The following is a 12,530-nucleotide window of genomic DNA, read 5'->3' on the forward strand; positions in this document are numbered from 1 at the left end:
ATCGAACTGTTATATGGCGAAGTATAGCATGATATTCTTGGTTAACAAAAGCATCAGAGAGAAAAAATAATCCGAAACAAATACCGAACCGCCCGTAACGAACTCCGAACACGGTGCTAAAATACCGTACGGTTCGGAAGAAAACCGAACACCTGGCTCTATTGAGATATTAATGATTTCTTGGTAAGATAAAAAGTTGAAAAAATATTAAACTGTTTGCTCTCTTTAAACTTTTTAAAAAATAATAAAATGTTTGACATTATTTGTATGGAAGATGTGCGCAAATTTTGAGTGTGTGATTATTTTTTTATGCTATAAAGTGCGCTACTCCAAAGCCACCGCAATTCTACCGATGTAAAGCAAGCTTCACGGCGGTGGAGTAACGGGTGCACATTTCTAGTTCCGATGGCGCTCCACTATAAACCAACAATTAATGCAAATATTCATTATGCAGATTGAGCCGGCACTGATTACGGGAGATTGATATATTAGTCTGCCGGCTCGGGACTGCAGTGCAGACTGGACGCGCAATACAGATAATTGTTAAAGATTACCTCGTTGCAAATTTGATTACCAAACCCGCATTCGGAATTGCCACAATGTGAAAATAGCCAATCAAATGGTGTACGTAACTTCATATCGTCATAAAATATAATTGCAATAATAATTTATCGACTTTTCAGAATTAAAACGACGAAATTTTTCTCTGTTTTGTTTTTGTATTTTGTGTTGAAAAAAGGCAACTTTTTAAAAATTTTATTAAATTTTTTTTTAACATTAATTGTATACACATAAATAAATCACAATTTTACATATTTAGAATATTTTTTTTTCACAGAGACCCACCAAGCCATCTTGTGTGTGTTGTCGGTGGAGTTTTTTTTTAATACATTTTTATAGTTTTTAATGATTTTAACCTAATATACACACAAAAAAGGGAGTAAAATTTAGAATATAAACATTTTACAATTTTTTTTAAAAATTAACTCTTGATCATTTACCCATTCCTTTATTTTGCCTTTGTTCCATATTTTATTTTGACCTCTAACATCCATCGGCAACAAATTAAAAATGCTTGAAACAATTTATTGCAGTGTTCGCCTCCCATATTTATTGTTAATTCATTCTTATTTTACATTTTTGACATCTCCCATAGATAAAGACGAAAGTGTAAGTCTGGGTATTTACAAGGCTTATGACTTGTCAAAGGCTGGTTAAGTGATCGTTTTACACACTTATAATTTTTTTACAAACCAACATATGATAAGTTATAAACCCTATAAATACCCAGACTTTCATTTTGAAAAAAAAGATTTTAAAAAATAGCCAAAACTAATCAATTTGCTAAATATAAAAACAATAAACAGGTAAAACAAATAGGCATAAGAAGCAAATTTAAAAGAAATAAATGGGAAAAACATAAGGTAAGAAGCATATTTAAAATAAACAAATGAGAAAATATAAAAAATGAGAAAATATTACAAAAAAGAAAATATAACATGTACTTTGTTATGTCCTCGTGTATTATGATTATGAATTTCTTTGTTAAAAATCGGTTTGGTATTGCTATGAGTTGTTTTAAACATTAATTGAAGCATTGTATTTGTAATCTCATAAGTTGGTAGAATGTCAAAAGGTTTAATGTTAGTGCTGAAATAAATATCTTTTACATGAAAAAGGATATTTTTTATTTAATAGACATTACGACACAGCGAATTTTCTTACGTGTCCGTTTTTTCCGGTCACCAATTCTAGTGTAATTAAGGATGGGTTTCTCCTTCATAACAATAGATTGCTAGTCCACAAACTAGAGTAAACTTTAATGCAATTGGCTTTTGGGATGTTGTGACGAGTTCTAGAACTTGTGTTAATTAACCAGTGATTCAAGAAACTACTGTTATAATTCGCAGACTACTCCTACCTTTTCAGTATGACTTTCAGTTCCTGAAACTTTCACAAGCCATTTGAACGTAGTAAGAGAATCTCCACTGTAACTTTTAAATAGCGGATACCTTTTGGGAGAGAAGAAGCAAAACAAATCACAAACAACTGCAACAAAAAAACGTTGTATTATTAATTCACCTGTATCCATATATTGAAGTTTCAAAAACATTGTGTAAATATTTCGATAAAAAATTATACACACATTCATAAATTTTAAAGCATTTTTTGAATGATTGGAGTTGTAATTAGATCTGTCGAAGGTTAATTTAAGCAATATTTGATTAGAATCTTACGTAATTTAAAAAAAAACTTAAACATTTAACTTTTAACAGCCTTAGATGCTGTCGCAAACCAGCATGTGAAAGAAGGTGTCAATTAAAACATAAATACTTCTAAAATTAAAGTAGAGTTGCCGTGGGTAATAAATAAAAATGAAATATTTTGGATAATTTAAATAGCTTAATTTTCATAAACTACAACCTCAAGGGTACTTGAGAAGAAAATTTTTTTTTTTAAAAGCTCAGGACCTGCCATTGACTAGTTGAAACATTTTATAAAGGTCTCTCCTAATTAATAAAAAAGCATCGTAACGAAAAATGTGAAATAAGTTGTCAATTAAAACATATATTCCTATATAAGCTTCTTGAAGTTGTAAATTAATGAAATATTAAATATTAAATGCTTATAAATGATCACTTTAACCAGATTATGACAGGTTATAAGCCATGTTTATATTCATATTAACCTTTATATTCATATTATTCTTAATTTATATAAAGATGCCTCTATATATAATCTTATGGTTGTAAAAATTGGTAAAACATATTATTAAAAAAATTAAAAATACACTTGCATAAAATACTTATGATGTTCACAAATGTTGCAATTGCATACTTTTTTCTTAGTTTTTTAAAAAAGTTGTATAATTGTGATAGAGTATAGGTCGATCCTAGGATCTCTGACTAAAAGTTTGCGACTGTAACAACGGAGCCACATCCCGACTGAAGTTTAAGAACGTATTATTTAGCTTTTGAAGTGCAGATTAATTTGTAAACTCCACTGCACACTTCCGCGACTTTGTCTTTCAGTTTTCAAGACCGGAATGTAAACAATAGGTCCCCATATGAACGTAATTTTCAATCGTCTCACTCACTGCACCAATCTTCTTTTCACTCTTATTCTTCCCTTAACGGCACTCCAGAGTTAATAAGTTACCGCATTTAGACACGAGCTATCGAGTTAAATAACCTATTCTTCAAAATAAGTCGTAACTCAATTCGGTTAAGGTTTGTAATCGAATTAACCAAAACAATTTATGATAGATGTTCGGATGGTAAAATAAGGAATGCAAAGCTAGGATAAGCATTATCGATAAAATTAGGAAAGGTGTGTTGAGATGGTTTGTGCATATGGAACGAATGAGTAAAAAAGAACGGTGACACAAATTTATGAAGCGAATGTCTTAAAAAAAAGGAGCAAAGGAAGACCAAGGAAAACTTTGCATAATCAAGAATATCAAACACTTGAAAGCGGTCGGGTCAGGAGTCAAATTATTCCTGAATTACATTTTTTTTACATAATAAGAAACATCTGAAAACATGATTTTCCATTTTGATTAAACTTTTCTTAATTTCATGGATAATACTTATTTTTATTAATTGATTCGGCAGTCACTTTGTGGTAAAATCTATCCAGTTTTAATTAATGTTTTACTTAGTAAATACCACTTTTGTGGTATTTATAGTAGATTTACTATGTAAAATATTAATTTAAAATTATAATACTTATCTTAGCCTTGTACTCGTTTCTTTTAATGTCATTCTAACGTGTAACACACATCATTTTGTCGCACATTTGTTTTAAAGATCGCAATTCTACTGCATTATATCTTCTTTCACCCTTCTTATGCCAACTCCACTCGTCACTTTCATACAAGGGGGGTTTAGAAATAAATAAATATATTCTTAGATCTGGTCATATGTAGTTTCCCTTCCCTTCCAAAGCAGTGGGAATAAGTACACTTTCCACTTAGGCAACGAGTCAACATTTCTCAAGCTCAATTCCTTGAGTCAGTCACTTTCAGAACAATACACAGCTCGCCTCTGCTGAACTCTTCGTGCAATTCGAGTTCAGAGCAACCACCCCTCACATGGTAGGACGTATTAAGCTCACTGATAAATTTGCGTCAATTTATAATCTGGCACTACCGAGATGAAAGACACCTTGCAACAGTCTCAACTTAATTTTAAAGCTAATTTATGTTTGTCTTTAATTATGAAAGTTGTTAATTGAAACTGAAGAGAGAATATTCCTTTGCTTCATTTTACATACATATATAATCATTTTAATTACTATATATATTTATAATCATAACATCTCAACATAGAAAAAGAAAAATATGGAATATAATTTATATTTGAAGCAGTAACATTGTGATATTCCATTTTATAATCAGAAAATGTAACTTTGTTTCAAAATCACTATAAATATTTTATTATAACTTAATTATAATGTCTAAATACTTACATTCTAAATACTTGAATGACATAATCAAGTATTTCAAATACTTTATTAAAGGGTGTTTCTGAACGACAGAAATGTTTATGACGGTATTTTGCATTGGATAGTCCATATTTAAATGAATAAAAAACGTTTTTTTTTTTTCATTTTAAAAATCATCATCTATGTACAATTAAAAAAGTTAATTATCCTCATAATATTAACAAATATTAATGTAAGAAATATTATTCTCCTGGTTATCCGTTAAAATATGTACTTAAATAAACACATTGAAAATCATTTCTTGAATGTTTTTCGCAGATACTTTGTGGCACATTGCTAGGATTTAGTTTTTGTAAGGGAATGTAATTATTTATGAGTATTTTATATTTTAGAATTCAATAAACCCTGATGATGACAAGGTTCTTGTTGAAACCGGTAGGTTAAAGTGTACAAGTAATAAAAAAGTGGTTAGTCAAAAAGAGTTTATATTTAGACCTGAGGATGGAAGCTTAGCTTCCAAAACTATTCGTCAAATAAACTTAAATGGTAAATAAACAAGTTTTTTTTTAATAATCTCATAATCACAATCTTTGATGAGATTTCAAAAAACATAATATGAAAAATAACTCTTATAATTAGAGATAATCCTGATTTGTGTACAAGTATTAGGACACACTCAAAATGTTGTAAATAAAAATTTATAAATACTATAACAAAGTGAGAGCTATATTAATTCATGTGGCTTATAATTTTTGTGGCTTAAATCCAAACAGTGTGGTATAGACTCGCTCCAATCAATTTTTTGTTGTTGAATTGATTTTTTGTTGAACAATGCCAAAAAACGTTATATTGTAATAAACGACTTTACAAAATTGACTGAGGGCGTATAAAATGTCATAAATGTAGTGAATTATTGGAGTACTTTAAAAAATGCGCTCCGCCTCGACAGTAATTTGGCGAATCAATTTTCCACACGGATTCAAACATCAAAATCTACGTCATAACGGGGGTAATGTAAGGGATCGCTGGCGCCGATTAAGTTCGCATAAAATCCCCCATAAAAGCTCCCGCCCGCGACCAGACTCGGGGCGTGATATTACCATAAGCGCGCGAGTCAGCTAAACGCTGCCAGCTTACCATAAGAGCTTACCATAACGATGGACATAAATCTGGAGGGCCCTCCCTTCGGCCGCCTTATCCGTCAATGGCCAGAGAGTTGCGTGAGGAGCATTCGCTATCAATTGCTCGCAGCTTCCATCCGGATAGTGGATTCCCTAAATCTTTACCCCGCGTCAATGAATTGCATCATACACTGACGAAAAAAAAAAAATTTTGTTTTGTCTAGGGGTATAAAAATTTATAAAAGGAACGCTTGATAAATAATAATAATAAAACCCTTATCCGCACCCCAATGGTGCATAGGGCACTGCTTCATATAAACGCAGTGTTATCTTGATCGTTTACACATGAAGGAAAGGTGATCAGCCCTCCGCTTCAGGTACCAGTCCAGGGTAGTATTGAATAAATATTACAGTGAAAAAATCACTTATATTTATTTGACCCCCCCTGGGAATCGAACCCGAGACCTCCAGAACGGTAGCCGAGCGTGCTGACCATTACACTACGGAGGCGGACAAAATAAAAGGAATGCTTACTTTAAATAATTTAATTACTTTACATAAGTATTATCTACCCTCTGATTGCAACTAGCTGTATAAGATATCAAACATTTTGACCAAAAATTACTAGTCAGTTTTTTATTTATTGGAAGATATTGCTTTTTAGTAATAAGGCCACCAATGTCTTTTCTGAACATAAAGTTTTCATAAATTAATAAAATATTAAAACTGTATGCTGTCCGTTTCCATAGTGTAGTGGTAAGCATATTGAGCTACTATGCTGGAGGTCCCGAGACCGATTCCCAGGGGGTAACAATAGACAAAAGCGTTTTTTTTTAGAATTAACTATTCATCACGATATTTTTTCATTGGAGAGGCAAAAATAATAGAACGCCATACTTCTCTGGCTTTGGAAACATTATTCGCCTCTTCTAAATACATGCATTTCCTCATATATACCCGCCAATTTTCTGACCTCTGACCTGACCACTTTTAAGTACATCCAAGTATTTTAATGATAATGCCAAGTAGTTCCTTAGTCTTTTTCTGCTCTATTACCAACCGAATTTGCCTCGTAAGTTTATTTTACCGTTGAAAGAATGTGAAGAAAGTTCACTTGATCGATTCACATGCCCGAACCATCTCAACACACCTTTATTAATTTTATCGATAGTGCTTTTCTCAGCCGTTCTTTTTTACCTCACATCACCATTAAAACGTCTGTCATACATACATTCGTCGTAAATTTTCTTGAAAGATACCATTTCATAAACTTTATAAAATAAAACAACTTTGTTTTAACCACTTTTTATTGGTACACTTTTTCCAACCGGTTTTGACAAGAGCCTTATCATCATCAGGGTTTATGTACTAATTCTAAAACATTGAAATTCTCATAGTTAGGTTATAGTTAATTGCCCTTCCCTTACGATACCAAAAACTTCCACCCACTCCGTAAACGACTCGTCGAAACCGGTTGGAAAAAGTGTACCAATAAAAAGTGGTTTAAACAAAGTTGTTTTATTTTATAAAGTTTATAAAATGTACCACAAAGTATCTGCGAAAAACATTCAAGACATGGTACCGTTTCAACTGCATCTAGTCTACTTTTATCTTTTTTTGGCCAGCTCTATGCCTCACTTCCATGTGTTTAAATCACTTTGGAAATAAAATTTTATTACTATGCCTACTGTACTGAAAACGACATTAAACTAAATTCAAACACATTAAGAAAGGCATAGCGTTTGTTTTGTGGTCTTCCTCATTATACCCAAGTCTTTTTTAATACTCGAGGAGCAATTTTCACTACAGTCTAGTCGGTATTATTTTATGAAACGTCCCTCTAATGTCCTCGAGAAAGCTTTTAACCAATTCTCTTGACAAGACAATATTCATAGTAGAAAAGTCGAAATCATTAGTTAAGGCTAATTGCACCTAGCGAATGAATGATTATCCCTCGCTACAATTTGGCCGCTGTTTGGCGATGTTTGGTTCTTTGGGACCAAGATAATGGTGTGTAATAATTATTATTACTTTCGGCCATTTACTTTGTGAGATTTTTCTCTGTGACTTACCATAATGACTTCTTGCTGCAAACGTTTCTCCTTCCCACTCTCTTTATTTGAGAATAAAATCTTGTTATTAAGTAATAAACCACTGAAATTTAAGAAAAACGAATAAATAAGAGGGATAAAACAGTAATTAAGGGCTTTTATGAACCAAAGTGTGGTAAACAGTAGTCATTTTGACACTTTTCCTAGTAATTGATACTCACTATTTCTTTTGACATTATTATCGGATATTAGAAATGTATTCAAATTTAAATTAAAAGCAGTTTTTTTACTTCATTGTCATAAAAATATGCCTTTTTGATATTATCAAATATTTCAAATTGATATCTGCTAGATTATTTTATTTTAATAAAAAACATTGAATACCATATTACTTTTCATTTTTGTAAGGTATCCATATTTTAACAAAAAAACACTAACAAACTAACCATCACGTCGCTTTTCTACAGGGTAGATATAAAAGAATGCCACATTACTGTTTTTGCAATCATTCAACGTCATTCTTCCATATTCATGCATCACTGAACTGACCACTTTCAATACTTGAAATACTAAATCAAAAGAACTTTTACATCCAACTATTATATTTTCATTAATTGATTCGGCAGTCACTTTGTGGTAAAATCTTTCCATTTTCGTTTTACTTAGTAAATACCACTTTTCCTGCAATCATTCAACGTCATTCTTCCATATTCATGCATCACTGAACTGACCACTTTCAATACTTGAAATACTAAATCAAAAGAAATTTTACATCCAACTATTATATTTTCATTAATTGATTCGGCAGTCACTTTGTGGTAAAATCTTTCCATTTTCGTTTTACTTAGTAAATACCACTTTTCCTGCAATCATTCAACGTCATTCTTCCATATTCATGCATCACTGAACTGACCACTTTCAATACTTGAAATACTAAATCAAAAGAAATTTTACATCCAACTATTATATTTTCATTAATTGATTCGGCAGTCACTTTGTGGTAAAATCTTTCCATTTCCGTTTTACTTAGTAAATACCACTTTTCCTTAAAAATGAAGCGGAATGCATCGAAACACGTGTCACAGTAGATTTTAAGAAATAGTGGTATTTACTAAGTAAAACATTAATTATTATATTTTCACCGCAAAAAAAATCTACGGTCCTTTCTTCACTCATTCGATTTACATACTTAAACCATTCCTACACCTTTTACATTTCCTAATTTTTATCGAAAGTGCTTATCTCAGTAATGTATTTTTTCCTTATTTCACCATTCAAACATATCGATGTTTTACATAGTTTTGCCATTCATTTGTCTGATAGATAGATCACATTTCAACTGCATTATGTATACTTTCATCAGTCTATTTTATACTTAGAAATGTCTAGTTAATGAACGGAGTGTAATATTTTTTGTAAAAATATCAAAACAATGAGTTACAATAAAAAAAAATATTATTTATTTTTGAAAACATTGTCGCTTGTTATAAACGAATATAAGATTTTCTTTTTAAAAAACTTTAGATTCTAATGCGTTTTCTTTTGCTTGTCATGAATTTTGTTACGTGTTTACGTCACATATTAAATTTCCCTGAAAATGTTTCATGCCTAATACGGTGAGATTTCAGGCAGTTTATTGTGAACTTTTAACCGTCTGGCAGCCGAAGCTGTCAGGTGCAGGATCATTTTTCAGCGGGTTTTTACGGCACTGAAAGAATTTGTATTGGAGGGATGTCAATAGAGGAAACGTGAAAAATCGGCTGTACATTTTCCGACATCTGTGAGGGAAGTTTCCCGGGGGTAGCTGGGAAAACGTTTCAAACAGGATAAAGAAATGAGAAAATTGGCACAAAATTGATTGCGTTATTAAATTTAGTAAATAAGGAAAATTAATGTATTTTTTTAAAATTGTGTACGTATTCGTAAGTATTCATATATAAAATACTTTGGAACTTGCATATATCCGTATAAAAGTGTCTCTACGTAAAAAAAGCTTTTAAAATATATTAAAGATGGCTGTTGTCAACTCATATGTACTGTGTCATGAGATTGAGATTGAAATTTGGGAGTGTACCTGTTAATCATAAGTAGAATGGTGAATGTTGCACGTATTTAAAGTGATCACTTTACCAGCCTATTATAGATCATAAGCTCTGTCGATACCTATACTTCCATATTCTCAACTACGTTGGGATTTAAAAATAATCTAATTTATTATTTATTATAAGACACGTGCTTCGTGATAACAGTATAAAAATGGTGTTGTAGATATCAAAACACGATCGGCATACACATTTAATAAATAGTGGTTTTTACTTTATTTTTATCAATTATTATTATTCTTCTTCATTCGTGTTAAAATGTAAAAAAAAATTCAATGATTAAAGAAAACACTTGTTTTTTACCACTTGAGTTTTATTATAGACTACATGTTTCAGAAGTTAAACTTCCATCATTCAGGTCTGTATAATAATTCAATTATTTATTGAATTATTATTTATTATCCAATTATTTATAAATTATTATATTATTTATCCATCATTCAGGTCTGTATAATAATTGAGTTATTATACAGACCTGAATGATGGAAGTTTAACTTCTGAAACATGTAGTCTATAATAAAACTCAAGTGGTAAAAAACAAGTGTTTTCTTTAATCATTGTAACATGTCTTACCACAAAGTTAATACCGAAACAATAAATAAAATAAAAAAAATCATTTAGAAGCAATCATTTATGGTTTGAATATGTGGTGTAAAATTTAAGAAGTTTGTTTCACAATTATTATTATTATGATTTTCATAAAATAGAAGAGATATGTTTGTGTTTTTTATCTTTTACAAAAATTCTTCAATTCTTTACTATTTCTGTGAGCCTAAGCTGCTCATTATAAGTTGGTATTAATTTGTGGTAAAGTGGGATCGAACCGAAAAACTCTGACTCAAGAGTCCACGACACTAACCACGGAACCTCAACCCGATACCTATGGGTAGAATAGTACATATGTTACTACTACTACCATCACGCCGTTTCCCCGCAGGGGTAGGCAAAAAGGATGGAACGCCACACTCTTCTGTCCTGACATACACTCCTAGCCTCCTTCACATCCATACATCTTGTCATACATGCCCTTCGATTACGCAGACTTTTGACTCTACCAGATTTTAGGTTCTGATTTATTTATCTGATCCTGCCAAGTCTTTTTCGGTCATCCTCGTTCTGTTTTCCATACCACCGTAAAGAATTATTCCTAATCTTTTCAATTATTCCTTGTTCAGCCTTACATTTCTTTTTTATATCTTCGTTTTTAATTCTGTCATACAATGATTTTACACACATTCGTCAAAGGTAGCGTATTTCAACAGCGTTCTCTCTGCTTTCATCTTTCCGTTGCCAGTTCCAATGTTTCGCTTCCATACATAAGTGTCAGCACCAGCACGCCATTGTGAACCGCTAGCTTGGCTTCAATATTGCGTAAATATTTTACCTGAGCTTAATTCACAATACATAAAACATAACCGTTACTCTGCTCCTAATGTACTAAAAATCAAAATAAACGCAACCCGTCAAGACCCGTTAAACATAACAAACTTTTTAACGAAAAAATGAGTTTTCAACTAAATCATTAATTTCTGTACAATCTCTATGAATTTTAAAGATAAAAAAGACAATTAGTAGAGAGCATAAATGGTTTAAATAAAATAATAGTAACTATCCATCCCTTTGCTTTCTGAATGGGCAGGTATAGAAAATTGAACGCTACACCAATATGTATTTGCAAAAAATCTTCGCCTCTTCTACAGTCGTTTTACATTCACTTGAAGAAAAAGTTTTTCTCTTACCTCTTGCTAGCTTAGGAACTCCTTCTATGCTGTACTTTGAGATGCGTTTTCATCCTGTAAAAAAACATAATTTATTTACGGTATTTTCATGGGAAAATATTTAAAAAAATATATATATATATTTTAAATTATTTTTTATTAAATTAAATTTAAATTATTTACCGTCTCATCAAAGATGAAAAGAATATAGAAGTCTGGGCATTTAAGGGGCTGACGAGCCTATGATGGTTGTCAGCCCCGTAAATGCCCAGACTTCCATATTCATCTTCATCTTTGATGAAATGTCAAAAAAAAATTATAAAAATAACTCCTGTAATTGGAGATAATCCAGATTTTTTGAACAAGTATTTGGACGCACTCAAAATGATGTAAATAAATACATTATATTATATTATTATATAATTTAACTGATATAATATAACAATTCAAATATAAACAAGCAGCTGTGCCCTATGCATCATTCGTTGTCAATGGGGGTACGAAGAAAAAGAAGTAGATATGTAGCGTTCTTGTAGTCAATATCGCTAACCAATGCAAGACAGACACGGAAAAATTTGATTTCAAATGTCATCGCGGGTTATTTTTTAAATGGTAATGAAATGCGTTACGTGACTATTTATAACGTAAACAAAATACTTTTCAAATTTATTTAAAACGTCGACGGAAATTCTTCTTACCGGAGATGCCGACTCTACTGAAGAAATATAATTAAATTATATGTAGGAAATTGCTGAGCTTGGATTTTTCAGGTACGGAAGCTTTTTTGCGTAATTGGAAAATTCAATCATGCGTAAATCGAATGCTCAGTAAATTTACCACCATATCATTACTAACGTACCGGGTACATTTTTTAATTCTTTTAAGTGATTTTTCGCTCTAATTTTTTTTCTTATATTGTCCTCGAATAGCGCCTGAAGGGCAAGGACCTTTCACCCCGTCTCGCGTAATTACTAATTAAGATAACACTCCTTCGATGTTATCCATTGCTCTATGCTATATTATGTGCGGTTCAGAAAAGTATAATAATAATTTTAAAAGAAAGTGATAGGTCGTTAGCCTTGTAAATGTCTA

The 12,530-nt window shown here is 31.4% G+C and overlaps 1 protein-coding gene across 1 annotated transcript in view; it reads right to left on the reverse strand.

Moving 5' to 3' along the window:
* kek3 (leucine-rich repeat, immunoglobulin-like domain-containing kekkon 3 protein) overlaps positions 1-12,530 on the reverse strand; it is a 290,573-nt gene that overhangs the window by 35,304 nt on the left and 242,739 nt on the right. Inside the window, exon 3 of the mRNA XM_088265495.1 lies at positions 11,460-11,513. The gene's annotated coding sequence lies outside the window, so the exon portion shown is untranslated. The remainder of the gene's footprint in view (positions 1-11,459; positions 11,514-12,530) is intronic.

This window comes from Brachycentrus maculatus, unplaced genomic scaffold (assembly GCF_059751285.1).
Source record: "Brachycentrus maculatus isolate JH-2025_06_01 unplaced genomic scaffold, ASM5975128v1 h1tg000247l, whole genome shotgun sequence".
In the NCBI taxonomy this organism is placed as follows: Eukaryota; Metazoa; Arthropoda; class Insecta; order Trichoptera; family Brachycentridae; genus Brachycentrus; species Brachycentrus maculatus.